Source organism: Xenopus tropicalis, chromosome 6 (genome assembly GCF_000004195.4).
Source record: "Xenopus tropicalis strain Nigerian chromosome 6, UCB_Xtro_10.0, whole genome shotgun sequence".
Lineage (NCBI taxonomy): Eukaryota > Metazoa > Chordata > Amphibia > Anura > Pipidae > Xenopus > Xenopus tropicalis.
The window spans coordinates 96,166,020-96,183,570 of record NC_030682.2 but is presented as its reverse complement, the minus strand read 5'-3'; the positions used below and the strand labels follow the sequence as shown (position 1 = coordinate 96,183,570).

General features: G+C 50.4%; 1 protein-coding gene across 1 annotated transcript in view; it reads left to right on the top strand.

The window, feature by feature from the left end:
* The window catches only part of kiaa0319 (dyslexia-associated protein KIAA0319 homolog), a 125,866-nt gene that overhangs the window by 20,376 nt on the left and 87,939 nt on the right, over positions 1-17,551 (top strand). The window lies entirely within an intron of this gene.

Sequence of the window (17,551 nt, the reverse complement as noted above, 5' to 3'; positions counted from 1 at the left end):
TTTTCTGCATCTTTTTGCATTCCTAGTTCATAGTTTTTTGGAAATGAGTTTAGTCGTAGTTTAAAAAACCTCTGAAACCACGAAAATCCGAATGTTGATAAATCTGCCCCTAAATGTCTTGAACAAAACAACAGTCTTTTAACAAAAAAAGTGAAAACTGGAAAAATAGTGGTAAGATAAAGCAGTATGTGGCTTTTTTATGTGTTACACACCTAGATTCATGAAATATGTCTGAAAGTGCAAGACTCAACCTAACTGGAGTTTTGAAATCCTTTACTAGGGAATGGGCAACTGAATCTGTACATAAAGTTACCATGACATGGATAGCCAAGGAAAAAGACTATTAGCTACCTATTTTTTAAGCAAAAGGCATATACAGTTAGGTCTATAAATATTTGGACAGAGACAACTTTTTTCCAATTTTGGTTCTGTACATTACCACGAGTTTTAAATGAAACAACTCAGATGCAGTTGAAGTGCAGACTTTCAGCTTTAATTCAGTGGGGCGAACAAAACGATTGCATACATATGTGAGGCAACTAAAGCATTTTTTTAACACAATCCCTTAATTTCAGGGGCTCAAAGTAACTGGACAAATTAAATAACTGGAAATAAAATGTTAATTTCTAATACTTGGTTGAAAACCCTTTTTCTGGGAATGACAGCCTAAAGTCTTGAACTCATGGCCATCAGCAGATGCTGGGTTTCCTCCTTTTTCATGCTCTGCCAGGCCTTTACTTCAGTGGCTTTCAGTTTGTTTGTGGGCCTTTCTGTCCGAAGTTTAGTCTTCAAGTTAAATGCATGCTCAATTGGGTTTAGATCAGGTGACTGACATGGCCATTAAAGAATTTTCCATTCCTGGGTCGCCTAAGCTGTGTGTTTTGGGTCATTGTCCATCTGTATCATGAGCAACAAAAAGCAAAAGCACTCAGGGCTACAAGGGAAAACCCTTTAAAAAATTTATTGCGGAGGTGCAACGTTTCGGAGCAAACCTAGCCCCTTTATCAAGCTGGTATCTTCCAGCCTTTACCCAGGCTGTGCTATGTAATTGTCCCTAGGCTGCAATGGTATCTACCAGCCTTTTCCCAGGCTGAGCCATGTAACTGTCCCTAGGCTTCAATGGTATCTTCCAGCTTTTACCCAGGCTGAGCTATGTAACTGTCCCTAGGCTGCAATGGTATCTTCCAGCCTTTACCCAGGCTGTGCTATGTAATTGTCCCTAGGCTGCAATGGCATCTACCAGCCTTTTCCTAGGCTGAGCTATGTAACTGTCCCTAGGCTGCAATGGTATTAACCGACCTTTGCCCAGGCTGAGCTATGTAACTGTCCCTAGGCTGCAATGGTATCTTCCAGCCTTTCTCCAGGCTGAGCTATGTAACTTTCCCTAGGCTGCAATGGTATCTTCCAGCCCTTGCCCAGGCTGAGCCATGTAACTGTCCCTAGGCTGCAATGGTATATTCCAGCCTTCCTCCAGGGTGAGCCATGTAACTGTCCCTAGGCTGCAATGGTATCTTCCAGCCTTTCTCCAGGCTGAGCCATGTAACTGTCCCTAGGCTGCAATGGTATCTTCCAGCCTTTCTCCAGGCTGAGCCATGTAACTGTCCCTAGGCTGCAGTGGCATCTTCCAGCCTTTACCCAGGCTGAGCTATGTAACTGTCCCTAGGCTGCAATGGTATCTTCCAGCCTTTACCCATGCTGAGCTATGTAACTGTCCCTAGGCTGCAATGGTATCTTCCAGCCATTACCCTGGCTGAGCTATGTAATACTCCCTAGGCTTCAATGGTATCTACCAGCCTTTGCCTAGGCTGAGCTATGTAACTGTCCCTAGGCTGCAATGGTATCATCCAGCCATTACCCAGGGTAAGCTATGTAACTGTCCCTAGGCTGCAATGGTATCTTCCAGCCTTTACCCAGGCTGAGCTATGTAACTTTTCCTAGGCTGTAATGGTATCTTCCAGCCTTTTCCCAGGCTGAGCTAAGTAACTGTCCCTAGGCTGCAATGGTATCTTCCAGCCATTGCCCAGGCTTAGATATGTAACTGTCCCTAGGCTGCAATGGTATCTTCCAGCCTTTCTCCAGGCTGAGCCATGTAACTGTCCCTAGGCTGCAGTGGTATCTTCCAGCCCTTGCCTAGGCTGAGCTATGTAACTGTCCCTAGGCTGCAATGGTATCTTCCAGCCTTTCTCCAGGCTGAGCCATGTAACTGTCCCTAGGCTGCAATCGTATCTTCCAGCCTTTCTCCAGGCTCAGCTATGTAACTGTCCCTAGGCTGCAAGTGGTATCATCCAGCCTTTCTCCAGGCTGAGCTAAGGAACTGTCCCTAGGCTGCAATGGTATCTCACCTTTCTCAGCTGAGCCATGTAACTGTCCCTAGGCTGCAATGGTATCTTCAGCCCTTGCCCAGGCTGAGCCATGTAACTGTCCCTAGGCTGCAATGGTATCTTCCAGCCTTTCTCCAGGCTGAGCCATGTAACTGTCCCTAGGCTGCAATGGTATCTTCCAGCCTTTCCTCCAGGCTGAGCCATGTAACTGTCCCTAGGCTGCAATGGTATCTTCCAGCCTTTACCCAGGCTGAGCTATGTAACTGTCCCTAGGCTGCAATGGTATCTTCCAGCCCTTTACCCAGGCTGAGCTATGTAACTGTCCCTAGGCTGCAATGGTATCTTCCAGCCTTACGCTGGCTGAGCTATGTAACTGTCCCTAGGCTGCAATGGTATCTTCCAGCCTTTGCCAGGCTGAGCTATGTAACTGTCCCTAGGCTGCAATGGTATCTTCCAGCCCAGGCTAAGACTATGTAAACTCCAAGGCTGCAATGGTATCTTCCCAGCCATGTAACTGTCCCTAGGCTGCAATGGTATCTTCCAGCCTTTCTCCAGGCTGAGCTATGTAACTGTCCCTAGGCTGCAATGGTATCTTCCAGCCTTTCCCAGGCTGAGCATGTAACTGTCCCTAGGCTGCAATGGTATCTTCCAGCCTTTCTGCCAGGCTGAGCCATGTAACTGTCCCTAGGCTGCAATGGTATCTTCCAGCCTTCCAGCTATGTAACTGTCCCTAGGCTGCAATGGTATTACCAGCCTTTCCCAGGCTGTCTGTCCCTAGGCTGCAATGGTATCTTCCAGCCTTTACCCAGGCTGAGCTATGTAATTGTCCCTAGGCTGCAATGGTATCTTCCAGCCTTTCTCCAGCTGAGCTATGTAACTGTCCCTAGGCTGCAATGGTATCTTCCAGCCCTTGCCCAGGCTGAGCTATGTAACTGTCCCTAGGCTGCAATGGTATCTTCCAGCCTTTCTCCAGGCTGAGCTATGTAACTGTCCCTAGGCTGCAATGGTATCTTCCAGCCTTTTCTCCAGGCTGAGCTATGTAACTGTCCCTAGGCTGCAATGGTACTTCCAGCCTTTCTCCAGGCTGAGCCATGTAACTGTCCCTAGGCTGCAATGGTATCTTCCAGCCTTTCTCCAGGCTGAGCTATGTAACTGTCCCTAGGCTGCAATGGTATCTTCCAGCCTTTACCCAGGCTGAGCTATGTAACTGTCCCTAGGCTGCAATGGTATCTTCCAGCCTTTACCAGGCTGAGCTATGTAACTGTCCCTAGGCTGCAATGGTATCTACCAGCCTTTCCCAGGCTGAGCTATGTAACTGTCCCTAGGCTGCAATGGTATCTTCCAGCCTTTCCCAGGCTGAGCTATGTAACTGTCCCTAGGCTGCAATGGTATCTTCCAGCCTTTCCCCAGGCTGAGCTATGTAACTGTCCCTAGGCTGCAATGGTATCTTCCAGCCTTTCCCAGGCTGAGCTATGTAACTGTCCCTAGGCTGCAATGGTATCTTCCAGCTTTCTCCAGGCTGAGCTATGTAACTGTCCCTAGGCTGCAATGGTATCTTCCAGCCTTTCTCCAGGCTGAGCTATGTAACTGTCCCTAGGCTGCAATGGTATCTTCCGCCTTTTCCCAGGCTGAGCTATGTAACTGTCCCTAGGCTGCAATGGTATCTTCCAGCTTTCTCAGGCTGAGCTATGTAACTGTCCCTAGGCTGCAATGGTATCTTCCAGCCTTTCCCCAGGCTGAGCTATGTAACTGTCCCTAGGCTGCAATGGTATCTTCCAGCCTTTACCCAGGCTGAGCTATGTAACTGTCCCTAGGCTGCAATGGTATCTTCCAGCCTTTACCCAGGCTGAGCTATGTAACTGTCCCTAGGCTGCAATGGTATCTTCCAGCCTTTCCAGGCTGAGCTATGTAACTGTCCCTAGGCTGCAATGGTATCTCCAGCCATTACCCAGGCTGAGCTATGTAACTGTCCCTAGGCTGCAATGGTATCTTCCAGCCTTTCTGGCTGAGCTATGTAACTGTCCCTAGGCTGCAATGGTATCTTCCAGCCTTTACCCAGGCTGAGCTATGTAACTGTCCCTAGGCTGCAATGGTATCTTCCAGCCTTTACAGGCTGAGCTATGTAACTGTCCCTAGGCTGCAATGGTATCTTCCAGCCTTTTCCCAGGCTGAGCTATGTAACTGTCCCTAGGCTGCAATGGTATCTTCCAGCCATTGCCCAGGCTGAGCTATGTAACTGTCCCTAGGCTGCAATGGTATCTTCCAGCCTTTTCTCCAGGCTGAGCTATGTAACTGTCCCTAGGCTGCAATGGTATCTTCCAGCCTTTCTCCAGGCTGAGCTATGTAACTGTCCCTAGGCTGCAATGGTATCTTCCAGCCTTTCCCCAGGCTGAGCTATGTAACTGTCCCTAGGCTGCAATGGTATCTTCCAGCCTTTCTCCAGGCTGAGCTATGTAACTGTCCCTAGGCTGCAATGGTATCTTCCAGCCATTACCCAGGCTAAGCTATGTAACTGTCCCTAGGCTGCAATGGTATCTTCCAGCCTTTACCCAGGCTGAGCTATGTAACTGTCCCTAGGCTGCAATGGTATCTTCCAGCCTTTCTCCAGGCTGAGCTATGTAACTGTCCCTAGGCTGCAATGGTATCTTCCAGCCTTTGCCCAGGCTGAGCTATGTAACTGTCCCTAGGCTGCAATGGTATCTTCCAGCCTTTCTCCAGGCTGAGCTATGTAACTGTCCCTAGGCTGCAATGGTATCTTCCAGCCTTTCTCCAGGCTGAGCTATGTAACTGTCCCTAGGCTGCAATGGTATCTTCCAGCCATTGCCCAGGCTGAGATATGTAACTGTCCCTAGGCTGCAATGGTATCTTCCAGCCTTTCTCCAGGCTGAGCTATGTAACTGTCCCTAGGCTGCAATGGTATCTTCCAGCCTTTCTCCAGGCTGAGCTATGTAACTGTCCCTAGGCTGCAATGGTATCTTCCAGCCCTTGCCCAGGCTGAGCCATGTAACTGTCCCTAGGCTGCAATGGTATCTTCCAGCCTTTCCCCAGGCTGAGCTATGTAACTGTCCCTAGGCTGCAATGGTATCTTCCAGCCTTTGCCCAGGCTGAGCTATGTAACTGTCCCTAGGCTGCAATGGTATCTTCCAGCCTTTCTCCAGGCTGAGCTATGTAACTGTCCCTAGGCTGCAATGGTATCTTCCAGCCTTTCTCCAGGCTGAGCTATGTAACTGTCCCTAGGCTGCAATGGTATCTTCCAGCCTTTCTCCAGGCTGAGCCATGTAACTGTCCCTAGGCTGCAATGGTATCTTCCAGCCCTTGCCCAGGCTGAGCTATGTAACTGTCCCTAGGCTGCAATGGTATCTTCCAGCCTTTCTCCAGGCTGAGCTATGTAACTGTCCCTAGGCTGCAATGGTATCTTCCAGCCTTTCTCCAGGCTGAGCCATGTAACTGTCCCTAGGCTGCAATGGTATCTTCCAGCCTTCCTCCAGGCTGAGCTATGTAACTGTCCCTAGGCTGCAATGGTATCTTCCAGCCTTTACCCAGGCTGAGCTATGTAACTGTCCCTAGGCTGCAATGGTATCTTCCAGCCTTTAACCAGGCTGAGCTATGTAATTGTCCCTAGGCTGCAATGGTATCTACCAGCCTTTCCCAGGCTGAGCTATGTAACTGTCCCTAGGCTGCAATGGTATCTTCCAGCCTTTACCCAGGCTGAGCTATGTAATTGTCCCTAGGCTGCAATGGTATCTTCCAGCCTTTCCCCAGGCTGAGCTATGTAACTGTCCCTAGGCTGCAGTGGTATCTTCCAGCCCTTGCCCAGGCTGAGCTATGTAACTGTCCCTAGGCTGCAGTGGTATCTTCCAGCCTTTCTCCAGGCTGAGCTATGTAACTGTCCCTAGGCTGCAATGGTATCTTCCAGCCTTTCTCCAGGCTGAGCTATGTAACTGTCCCTAGGCTGCAATGGTATCTTCCAGCCTTTCTCCAGGCTGAGCCATGTAACTGTCCCTAGGCTGCAATGGTATCTTCCAGCCTTTCTCCAGGCTGAGCTATGTAACTGTCCCTAGGCTGCAATGGTATTTTCCAGCCTTTACCCAGGCTGAGCTATGTAACTGTCCCTAGGCTGCAATGGTATCTTTCCAGCCTTTACCCAGGCTAAGGCTATGTTAACTGTTCCCCTAAGCTGCAATGGTATCTTCCAGCCATTGCCCAGGCTGAGATATGTAACTGTCCCTAGGCTGCAGTGGTATCTTCCAGCCTTGCCTAGGCTGAGCTATGTAAACTGTCCCTAGGCTGCAGTGGTATCTTCCAGCCTTTCTCCAGGCTGAGCTATGTAACTGTCCCTAGCTGCAGTGGTATCTTCCAGCCTTTCCCAGGCTGAGCTATGTAACTGTCCCTAGGCTGCAATGGTATCTTCAGCCTTTCTTCAGGCTGAGCTATGTAACTGTCCCTAGGCTGCAATGGTATCGTCCAGCCTTTCTCCAGGCTAGCCATGTAACTGTCCCTAGGCCTGCAATGGTATCTTCCAGCCTTTCTCCAGACTGAGCTAAGTAACTGTCCCTAGCTGGCAATGGTATCATCCAGCCTTTACCCCAGGCTGAGCTATGTAACTGTCCCTAGGCTGCAATGTATCTTCCATCCTTTTCCAGGCTGAGCTATGTAACTGTCCCTAGGCTGCAATGGTATCTTCCAGCCTTTCCCCAGGCTGAGCTATGTAACTGTCCCTAGGCTGCAATGGTATCTTCCAGCCTTTGCCCAGGCTGAGCTATGTAACTGTCCCTAGGCTGCAATGGTATCTTCCAGCCTTTCCCCAGGCTGAGCTATGTAACTGTCCCTAGGCTGCAATGGTATCTTCCAGCCTTTTCCCAGGCTGAGCTATGTAACTGTCCCTAGGCTGCAATGGTATCTTCCAGCCTTTCCAGGCTGAGCTATGTAACTGTCCCTAGGCTGCAATGGTATCTTCCAGCCTTTCCCCAGGCTGAGCTATGTAACTGTCCCTAGGCTGCAATGGTATCTTCCAGCCTTTCTCCAGGCTGAGCTATGTAACTGTCCCTAGGCTGCAATGGTATCTTCCAGCCTTTCCCCAGGCTGAGCTATGTAACTGTCACTAGGCTGCAATGGTATCTTCCAGCCTTTGCCCAGGCTGAGCTATGTAACTGTCCCTAGGCTGCAGTGGTATCTTCCAGCTTTCTCCAGGCTGAGCTATGTAACTGTCCCTAGGCTGCAGTGGTATCTTCCAGCCTTTCTCCAGGCTGAGCTATGTAACTGTCCCTAGGCTGCAATGGTATCTTCCAGCCTTTCTCCAGGCTGAGCTATGTAACTATCCCTAGGCTGCAATGGTATCATCCAGCCTTTCTCCAGGCTCAGCCATGTAACTGTCCCTAGGCTGCAATGGTATCTTCCAGCCTTTCTCCAGACTGAGCTAAGTAACTGTCCCTAGGCTGTAATGGTATCGTCCAGCCTTTACCCAGGCTGAGCTATGTAACTGTCCTAGGCTGCAAATGGTATCTTCCAGCCTTTACCCCAGGCTAAGCTATGTAAATGTCCCTAGGCTGCAATGGTATCTTCCAGCCATTCCCAGGCTGAGATATGTAACTGTCCCTAGGCTGCAATGGTATCTTCCAGCCTTTCTCCAAGCTGAGCTATGTAACTGTCCCTAGGCTGCAATGGTATCTTCCAGCCTTTACCCAGGCTGAGCTATGTAACTGTCCCTAGGCTGCAATGGTATCTTCCAGCCTTTACCCCAGGCTGAGCTATGTAACTGTCCCTAGGCTGCAATGGTATCTTCCAGCCATTGCCCAGGCTGAGATATGTAACTGTCCCTAGGCTGCAATGGTATCTTCCAGCCTTTCTCCAGGCTGAGCTATGTAACTGTCCCTAGGCTGCAATGGTATCTTCCAGCCTTTACCCAGGCTGAGCTATGTAACTGTCCCTAGGCTGCAATGGTATCTTCCAGCCTTTACCCAGGCTGAGCTATGTAACTGTCCCTAGGCTGCAATGGTATCTTCCAGCCTTTACCCAGGCTGAGCTATGTAACTGTCCCTAGGCTGCAATGGTATCTTCCAGCCTTTACCAGGCTGAGCTATGTAACTGTCCCTAGGCTGCAATGGTATCTTCCAGCCTTTTACCCCAGGCTGAGCTATGTAACTGTCCCTAGGCTGCAATGGTATCTTCCAGCCTTTTCCAGGCTGAGCTATGTAACTGTCCCTAGGCTGCAATGGTATCTTCCAGCCTTTGCCCAGGCTGAGCTATGTAACTGTCCCTAGGCTGCAATGGTATCTTCCAGCCTTTCTCCAGGCTGAGCTATGTAACTGTCCCTAGGCTGCAATGGTATCTTCCAGCCTTTCTCCAGGCTGAGCCATGTAACTGTCCCTAGGCTGCAATGGTATCTTCCAGCCTTTACCCAGGCTGAGCTATGTAACTGTCCCTAGGCTGCAATGGTATCTTCCAGCCTTTACCCAGGCTGAGCTATGTAACTGTCCCTAGGCTGCAATGGTATCTTCCAGCCTTTACCCAGGCTGAGCTATGTAACTGTCCCTAGGCTGCAATGGTATCTTCCAGCCATTGCCCAGTCTGAGCTATGTAACTGTCCCTAGGCTGCAATGGTATCTTCCAGCCTTTCCCCAGGCTGAGCTATGTAACTGTCCCTAGGCTGCAATGGTATCTTCCAGCCTTTACCCAGGCTGAGCTATGTAACTGTCCCTAGGCTGCAATGGTATCTTCCAGGCTTTAACTGTCCCTAGGCTGCAATGGTATCTTCCAGCCTTGGCCAGGCTGAGCTATGTAACTGTCCCTAGGCTGCAATGGTATCTTCCAGCCTTTCTCCAGGCTGAGCTTGTAACTGTCCCTAGGCTGCAATGGTATCTTCCAGCCCTTTGCCCAGGCTGAGCTATGTAACTGTCCCTAGGCTGCAATGGTATCTTCCAGCCTTTCTCCAGGCTGAGCTATGTAACTGTCCCTAGGCTGCAATGGTATCTTCCAGCCCCTTGCTAGGCTGAGCTATGTAACTGTCCCTAGGCTGCAATGGTATCTTCCAGCTTTCTCCAGGCTGAGCTATGTAACTGTCCCTAGGCTGCAATGGTATCTTCCAGCCTTTACCTGGCTGAGCTATGTAACTGTCCCTAGGCTGCAATGGTATCTTCCAGCCTTTCCCCAGGCTGAGCTATGTAACTGTCCCTAGGCTGCAATGGTATCTTCCAGCCATACCCAGGCTGAGCTATGTAACTGTCCCTAGGCTGCAATGGTATCTTCCAGCCTTAACTCCCCAGGCTGAGCTATGTAACTGTCCCTAGGCTGCAATGGTATCTTCCAGCCTTTTACCAGGCTGAGCTATGTAACTGTCCCTAGGCTGCAATGGTATCTTCCAGCCTTTACCCAGGCTGAGCTATGTAACTGTCCCTAGGCTGCAATGGTATCTTCCAGCCTTTCTCCAGGCTGAGCTATGTAACTGTCCCTAGGCTGCAATGGTATCTTCCAGCCTTTTGCCAGGCTGAGCTATGTAACTGTCCCTAGGCTGCAATGGTATCTTCCAGCCTTTCTCCAGGCTGAGCTATGTAACTGTCCCTAGGCTGCAATGGTATCTTCCAGCCTTTACCCAGGCTGAGCTAGTAACTGTCCCTAGGCTGCAATGGTATCTTCCAGCCTTTGCTAGGCTGAGCTATGTAACTGTCCCTAGGCTGCAATGGTATCTTCCAGCCTTTCTCCAGGCTGAGCTATGTAACTGTCCCTAGGCTGCAATGTATCTTCCAGCCTGCCCAGGCTGAGCTATGTAACTGTCCCTAGGCTGCAATGGTATCTTCCAGCCTTTCTCCAGGCTGAGCTATGTAACTGTCCCTAGGCTGCAATGGTATCTTCCAGCCTTTCTCCAGCTGAGCTATGTAACTGTCCCTAGGCTGCAATGGTATCTTCCAGCCTTCTCCAGGCTGAGCAATGTAACTGTCCCTAGGCTGCAATGGTATCTTCCAGCTTTCTCCAGGCTGAGCTATGTAACTGTCCCTAGGCTGCAATGGTATCTTCCAGCCTTTCTCCAGGCTGGCAGGTTAACTGTCCCTAGGCTGCAATGTATCTTCCAGCCTTTGCCCAGGCTGAGCTATGTAACTGTCCCTAGGCTGCAATGGTATCTTCCAGCTTTCTCCAGGCTGAGCTATGTAACTGTCCCTAGGCTGCAATGGTATCTTCCAGCCTTTCTCCAGGCTGAGCTATGTAACTGTCCCTAGGCTGCAATGGTATCTTCCAGCCTTTGCCCAGGCTGAGCTATGTAACTGTCCCTAGGCTGCAATGGTATCTTCCAGCCTTCTCCAGGCTGAGCTATGTAACTGTCCCTAGGCTGCAATGGTATCTTCCAGCCTTTCTCCCAGGCTGAGCTATGTAACTGTCCCTAGGCTGCAATGGTATCTTCCAGCCTTTCTCCAGGCTGAGCCATGTAACTGTCCCTAGGCTGCAATGGTATCTTCCAGCCTTTACCCAGGCTGAGCTATGTAACTGTCCCTAGGCTGCAATGGTATCTTCCAGCCTTTCCCAGGCTGAGCTATGTAACTGTCCCTAGGCTGCAATGGTATCTTCCAGCCTTTCCAGGCTGAGCTATGTAACTGTCCCTAGGCTGCAATGGTATCTTCCAGCCTTTGCCCAGGCTGAGCTATGTAACTGTCCCTAGGCTGCAATGGTATCTTCCAGCCCTTTCCAGGCTGAGCTATGTAACTGTCCCTAGGCTGCAATGGTATCTTCCAGCCTTGCCCCAGGCTGAGCTATGTAACTGTCCCTAGGCTGCAATGGTATCTTCCAGCGAGCTATGTAACTGTCCCTAGGCTGCAATGGTATCTTCCAGCCTTACCAGGCTGAGCTATGTAACTGTCCCTAGGCTGCAATGGTATCTTCCAGCCTTTAACCCAGGCTGAGCTATGTAACTGTCCCTAGGCTGCAATGGTATCTTCCAGCCTTTCCCCAGGCTGAGCTATGTAACTGTCCCTAGGCTGCAATGGTATCTTCCAGCCTTTACCCAGGCTGAGCTATGTAACTGTCCCTAGGCTGCAATGGTATCTTCCAGCCTTTCCCAGGCTGAGCTATGTAACTGTCCCTAGGCTGCAATGGTATCTTCCAGCCTTGCCCAGGCTGAGCTATGTAACTGTCCCCTAGGCTGCAATGGTATCTTCCAGCCTTTACCAGGCTGAGCTATGTAACTGTCCCTAGGCTGCAATGGTATCTTCCAGCCTTTTCCAGGCTGAGCTATGTAACTGTCCCTAGGCTGCAATGGTATCTTCCAGCCTTGCCTGAGCTATGTAACTGTCCCTAGGCTGCAATGGTATCTTCCAGCCTTTACCCAGGCTGAGCTATGTAACTGTCCCTAGGCTGCAATGGTATCTTCCAGCCTTTACCAGGCTGAGCTATGTAACTGTCCCTAGGCTGCAATGGTATCTTCCAGCCTTTCCCAGGCTGAGCTATGTAACTGTCCCTAGGCTGCAATGGTATCTTCCAGCCTTTCTCCAGGCTGAGCTATGTAACTGTCCCTAGGCTGCAATATCATCCCAGTTGCCCTCTGAGCTATGTAACTGTCCCTAGGCTCAATGGTATCTTCCAGCCATTGCCCAGGCTGAGCTATGTAACTGTCCCTAGGCTGCAATGGTATCTTCCAGCCTTTACCCAGGCTGAGCTATGTAACTGTCCCTAGGCTGCAATGGTATCTTCCAGCCTTTACCCAGGCTGAGCTATGTAACTGTCCCTAGGCTGCAATGGTATCTTCCAGCCTTTGCTCAGGCTGAGCTATGTAACTGTCCCTAGGCTGCAATGGTATCTTCCAGCCTTTCTCCAGGCTGAGCTATGTAACTGTCCCTAGGCTGCAATGGTATCTTCCAGCCTTTCTCCAGGCTGAGCTATGTAACTGTCCCTAGGCTGCAATGGTATCTTCCAGCCTTTCCCAGCTGAGCTATGTAACTGTCCCTAGGCTGCAATGGTATCTTCCAGCCTCCAGGCTGAGCTATGTAACTGTCCCTAGGCTGCAATGGTATCTTCCAGCCTTTCCCAGGCTGAGCTATGTAACCTGTCCCTAGGCTGCAATGGTATCTTCCATCTACCAGCTTTCTCCAGCCCAGGCTGAGCTATGTAACTGTCCCTAGGCTGCAATGGTATCTTCCAGCCTTTGCCCAGGCTGAGCTATGTAACTGTCCCTAGGCTGCAATGGTATCTTCCAGCCTTTCCCAGGCTGAGCTATGTAACTGTCCCTAGGCTGCAATGGTATCTTCCAGCCTTTCTCCAGGCTGAGCTATGTAACTGTCCCTAGGCTGCAATGGTATCTTCCAGCCTCCAGGCTGAGCTATGTACTGTCCCTAGGCTGCAATGGTATCTTCCAGCCTTTGCCCAGGCTGAGCTATGTAACTGTCCCTAGGCTGCAATGGTATCTTCCAGCCTTTCCCCAGGCTGAGCTATGTAACTGTCCCTAGGCTGCAATGGTATCTTCCAGCTTTTCCCAGGCTGAGCTATGTAACTGTCCCTAGGCTGCAATGGTATCTTCCCAGCTGAGCCATTTCCAGGCTGAGCTATGTAACTGTCCCTAGGCTGCAATGGTATCTTCCAGCCTTTCCCAGGCTGAGCTATGTAACTGTCCCTAGGCTGCAATGGTATCTTCCAGCCTTTCTCCAGGCTGAGCTATGTAACTGTCCCTAGGCTGCAATGGTATCTTCCAGCCTTTGCCCAGGCTGAGCTATGTAACTGTCCCTAGGCTGCAATGGTATCTTCCAGCCTTTCTCCAGGCTGAGCTATGTAACTGTCCCTAGGCTGCAATGGTATCTTCCAGCCTTTTTCCAGCTGAGCTATGTAACTGTCCCTAGGCTGCAATGGTATCTCCAGCCTTTGCCAGGCTGAGCTATGTAACTGTCCCTAGGCTGCAATGGTATCTTCCAGCCTTTCCAGGCTGAGCTATGTAACTGTCCCTAGGCTGCAATGGTGGTATCTTCCAGCCTTTCCAGCTGAGCTATGTAACTGTCCCTAGGCTGCAATGGTATCTTCCAGCCTTTCTCCAGGCTGACATGTAACTGTCCCTAGGCTGCAATGGTATCTTCCAGCCTTTCCCAGGCTGAGCTATGTAACTGTCCCTAGGCTGCAATGGTATCTTCCAGCCTTTACCCAGGCTGAGCTATGTAACTGTCCCTAGGCTGCAATGGTATCTTCCAGCCTTTCCCAGGCTGAGCTATGTAACTGTCCCTAGGCTGCAATGGTATCTTCCAGCCTTTTCTCCAGGCTGAGCTATGTAACTGTCCCTAGGCTGCAATGGTATCTTCCAGCCTTTCTCCAGGCTGAGCTATGTAACTGTCCTAGGCTGCAATGGTATCTTCCAGCCTTTCCCAGGCTGAGCTATGTAACTGTCCCTAGGCTTCAATGGTATCTTCCAGCCTTTACCCAGGCTGCTAGCTGCATGGTAACTGTCCTGTCCCTAGCTGCAATGGTATCTTCCAGCCTTTACCCAGGCTGAAGCTATGTAACGTCCCTAGGCTGCAATGGTATCTTCCAGCCTTTCCCCAGGCTGAGCTATGTAACTGTCCCTAGGCTGCAATGGTATCTTCCAGCCTTTACCCAGGCTGAGCTATGTAACTGTCCCTAGGCTGCAATGGTATCTTCCAGCCTTTACCCAGGCGCAGCTATGTAACTGTCCCTAGGCTGCAATGGTATCTTCCAGCCTTGCCCAGCTGAGATATGTAACTTGTCCCTAGGCTGCAATGGTATCTCCAGCCTTTCTCCAGGACTGAGCTATGGTAAGTGTCCCTAGGCTGCAATGGTATCTTCCAGCCTTTACCCAGGCTGAGCTATGTGTAACTGTCCCTAGGTTTGCAATGGTATTTCCAGCCATTTACCCTGGGCTGAGCTATGTAATTGTCCTAGGCTGCAATGGTATCTTCACCCTTTGCCTAGGCTGAGCTATGTAACTGTCCCTAGACTGCAATGGTATCATCCAGCCTTACCCAGGCTAAGCTATGTAACTGTCCCTAGGCTGCAGTGGTATTCTCCAGCCTTTTACCCAGGCTGAGCTATGTAACTGTTCCTAGGTTGTAATGGTATCTTCCAGCCTTTTCCCAGGCTGAGCTATGTAACTGTCCCTAGGCTGGCAATGGTATAGCCTTCCCTGGCTGAGCCAGGCTGCAATGGTATCTACAGTCTTTCCAGGCTGAGCTATGTAACTGTCCCTAGGCTTGCAATGGGTATCATCCAGCCATTACCCCAGACTAAGCTATGTAACTGTCCCTAGGCTGCAATGGTATCTTCCAGCCTTTACCAGCGCTGGGCTATGCTAACTGTCTCTAGGCTGCAATGGTATCTTCCAGCCTTTCCCAAGGCTGAGCTAAGTAACTGTCCCTAGGCTGCAATGGTATCTTCCAGCCTTTCTCCAGGCTAAGCTATGTAACTGTCCCTAGGCTGCAATGGTATCTTCCAGTCTTTTCCCAGGCTGAGCTATGTAACTGTCCCTAGGCTGCAATGGTATCTTCCAGCCATTGCCCAGGCTGAGCCATGTAACTTCCCTAGGCTGCAATGTATATTTCAGCCTTTCTCCAGGCTGAGCCATGTTACTGTCCCCTAGGCTGCAATGGTATCTTCCAGCCTTTCTCGCAGGCTGAGCCATGTAACTGTCCCTAGGCTGCAGGGGTATCTTCCAGCCCTTGCCCAGGGTGAGCTATGTAACTGTCCCTAGGCTGCAATGGTATCTTCCAGCCTTTCTCCAGGCTGAGCCATGTAACTTTCCCTAGCTGCAATGGTATCTTCCAGCCTTTCTCCAGGCTGAGCCATGTAACCGTCCCTAGGCTGCAATGGCCAGGCCCAGGCTGAGCCTATGTAACTGACCCTAGGCTGCAATGGTATCTCCAGCCTTTCTCCAGGCTGAGCATGTACACTGTCCCTAGGCTGCAATGGTATCTTTCCAGCCTTCCTCCAGGCTGAGCCATGTAACTGTCCCTAGGCTTCAATGGTATGTTTCCAGCCTTTACCCAGGCTGAGCTATGTAACTGTCCCTAGGCTGCAATGGTATCTTCCAGCCTTTAACCAGGCTGAGCTATGTAATTGTCCCTAGGCTGCAATGGTCTCTTCCAACCTTTTTGCTAGGCTGAGCCATGTAACTATCCCTAGTGCCAATGCGTATCTACCAGCCTTTCCCCAGCCTGAGCTATTTAACATCCCTAGCTGCAATGGTATCTTCCAGCTTTACCCAGGCTGAGCTATGTAACTATCACTAGGCTGCAGTGCGTATCTTCCAGCCCTTGCCAGGCTGAGCTATGTAACTGTCCCTATGCTGCAGTGGTATCTTCCAGCCTTTCTCCAGGCTGACTATGTAAAACTGTCCCTAGGCTGCCAGTGGTATCTTCAGCCTTTCTCCAGGCTGAGCTTATGTAACTGTCCTTAGGCTGCAATGGTATCTTCCAGCCTTTTACCCAGGCTGAGCTATGTAACTGTCCCTAGGCTGCAATGGGATCTTCCAGCCTTGACCCAGGCTCAGCTATGTAATTGTCACTAGGCTGCAATGGTACTACCAGCCTTTCCCAGGCTGAGCTATGTAACTGTCCTAGGCTGCAATGGTATCTTCCAGCCTTTACCCAGGCTGAGCTATGTAATTGTCCCTAGGCTGCAATGTATCTTACCAGCCTTTCCCCAGGCTGAGCTATGTAACTATCACTAGCTGCAGTATCTTCCAGCCATTGCCCAGGCTGAGGTATGTAAACTGTCCACAGGCTGCAGTGGTATCTTCCAGCCTTTCTCCAGGCTGAGCATGTAACTGTCCCTAGGCTGCAGTGGTATCTTCCAGCCTTTCTCCAGGCTGAGCTATGTAACTGTCCCTAGGCTGCAATGTTATCTTCCAAGCCATTGCCCAGGCTGAGCTATGTAACTGTCCCCTAGGCCAAATGGTATCTTCCAGCCTTTACCCAGCTGAGCTATGTAACTGTCCCTAGGCTGCAATGGTATCTCCAGCCTATTGATAACTGTCCCTAGGCTGCAATGGTATCTCCAGCCCCCAGGCTGAGATATGTCAACTGTGTCCCTAGGCTGCAATGGATCTTCCAGCCTTCTTCCAGGCTGAGCTATGTAAGTGTCCCCTAGGCTGCAATGGTATCTTCCAGCCTTTACCCAGGCTGAGCTATTGTAACTGTCCCTGGTTGCAATGGTATCTTCCAGCCTTTAACCAGCTGAGCCTATGTAATTGTCCCTAGGCTGCAATGGTATCTCCACCCTTTGCCTAGGCTGAGCTATGTAACTGTCCCTAGGCTGCAATGTATCATCCAGCCATTACCCAGGCTAAGCTATGTAACTGTCCCTAGGCTGCAGGGTATCTTCAACCTTTACCCAGGCTGAGCTATGTAACTGTTCCTAGGTTGTAATGGTATCTTCCAGCCTTTTCCCAGGCTGAGCTATGTAATGTGTCCCTAGGCTGCAAATGGTATCTACCAGTCTTTGCCTAGGCTGAAGCTATGTAACTGTCCCTAGGCTGCAATGGTATCATCCAGCCATTACCCAGACTAGCTATGTCTTCCCTAGGCTGCAATGGTATCTTCCAGCCTTTACCCAGGCTGGGCTATGTAAACTGTCTTTAGGCTGTAATGGTATCTTCCAGCCTTTCCCCAAAGCTGAGCTAAGTAACTGTCCCTAGCTGCAATTGTTATCTTCCAGCCATTGCCCAGTTTGAGATATGTAAAACTGTCCCTAGGCTGCAATGTATCTTCCAGCCTTTCTCCAGGCTAAGCTATGTAACTGTCCCTAGGCTGCAATGGTATCTTCCAGCCTTTGCCCAGCTGGCTATGTAACTGTCCCTAGCTGCAATGGTATCTTCCAGCTTAGCCCAGGCTGAGCTATGTAAACCGTCCCTAGGCTGCAATGGTACTTCAGCTTTCCCAGCCTGAGCCATGTCTTCCCTAGGCTTGCAATGGTATCTTCCAGCCTTTTCCAGGCTGAGCTATGTAACTGTCCCTAGGCTGCAGATGGTATCTTCCAGCCTTGCCCAGGTGAGCTATGTAAACTGTCCCTAGGCTGCAATGGTATCTTCAGCCTTTCTCAGGCTGAGCATTAACTTTCCCTAGGCTGCAATGGTATCTTCCAGCTTTCTCCAGGCTGAGCCATGTAACTGTCCCTAGGCTGCAATGGGTATATTCCAGCCCTTGCCCAGGCTGAGTATGTAACTGACCCTAGGCTGCATGGTATCTTCCAGCCTTTCTCCAGGCTGAGCCATGTAAACTGTCCCTTAGGCTGCAATGGTGATCTTCCAGCCTTCC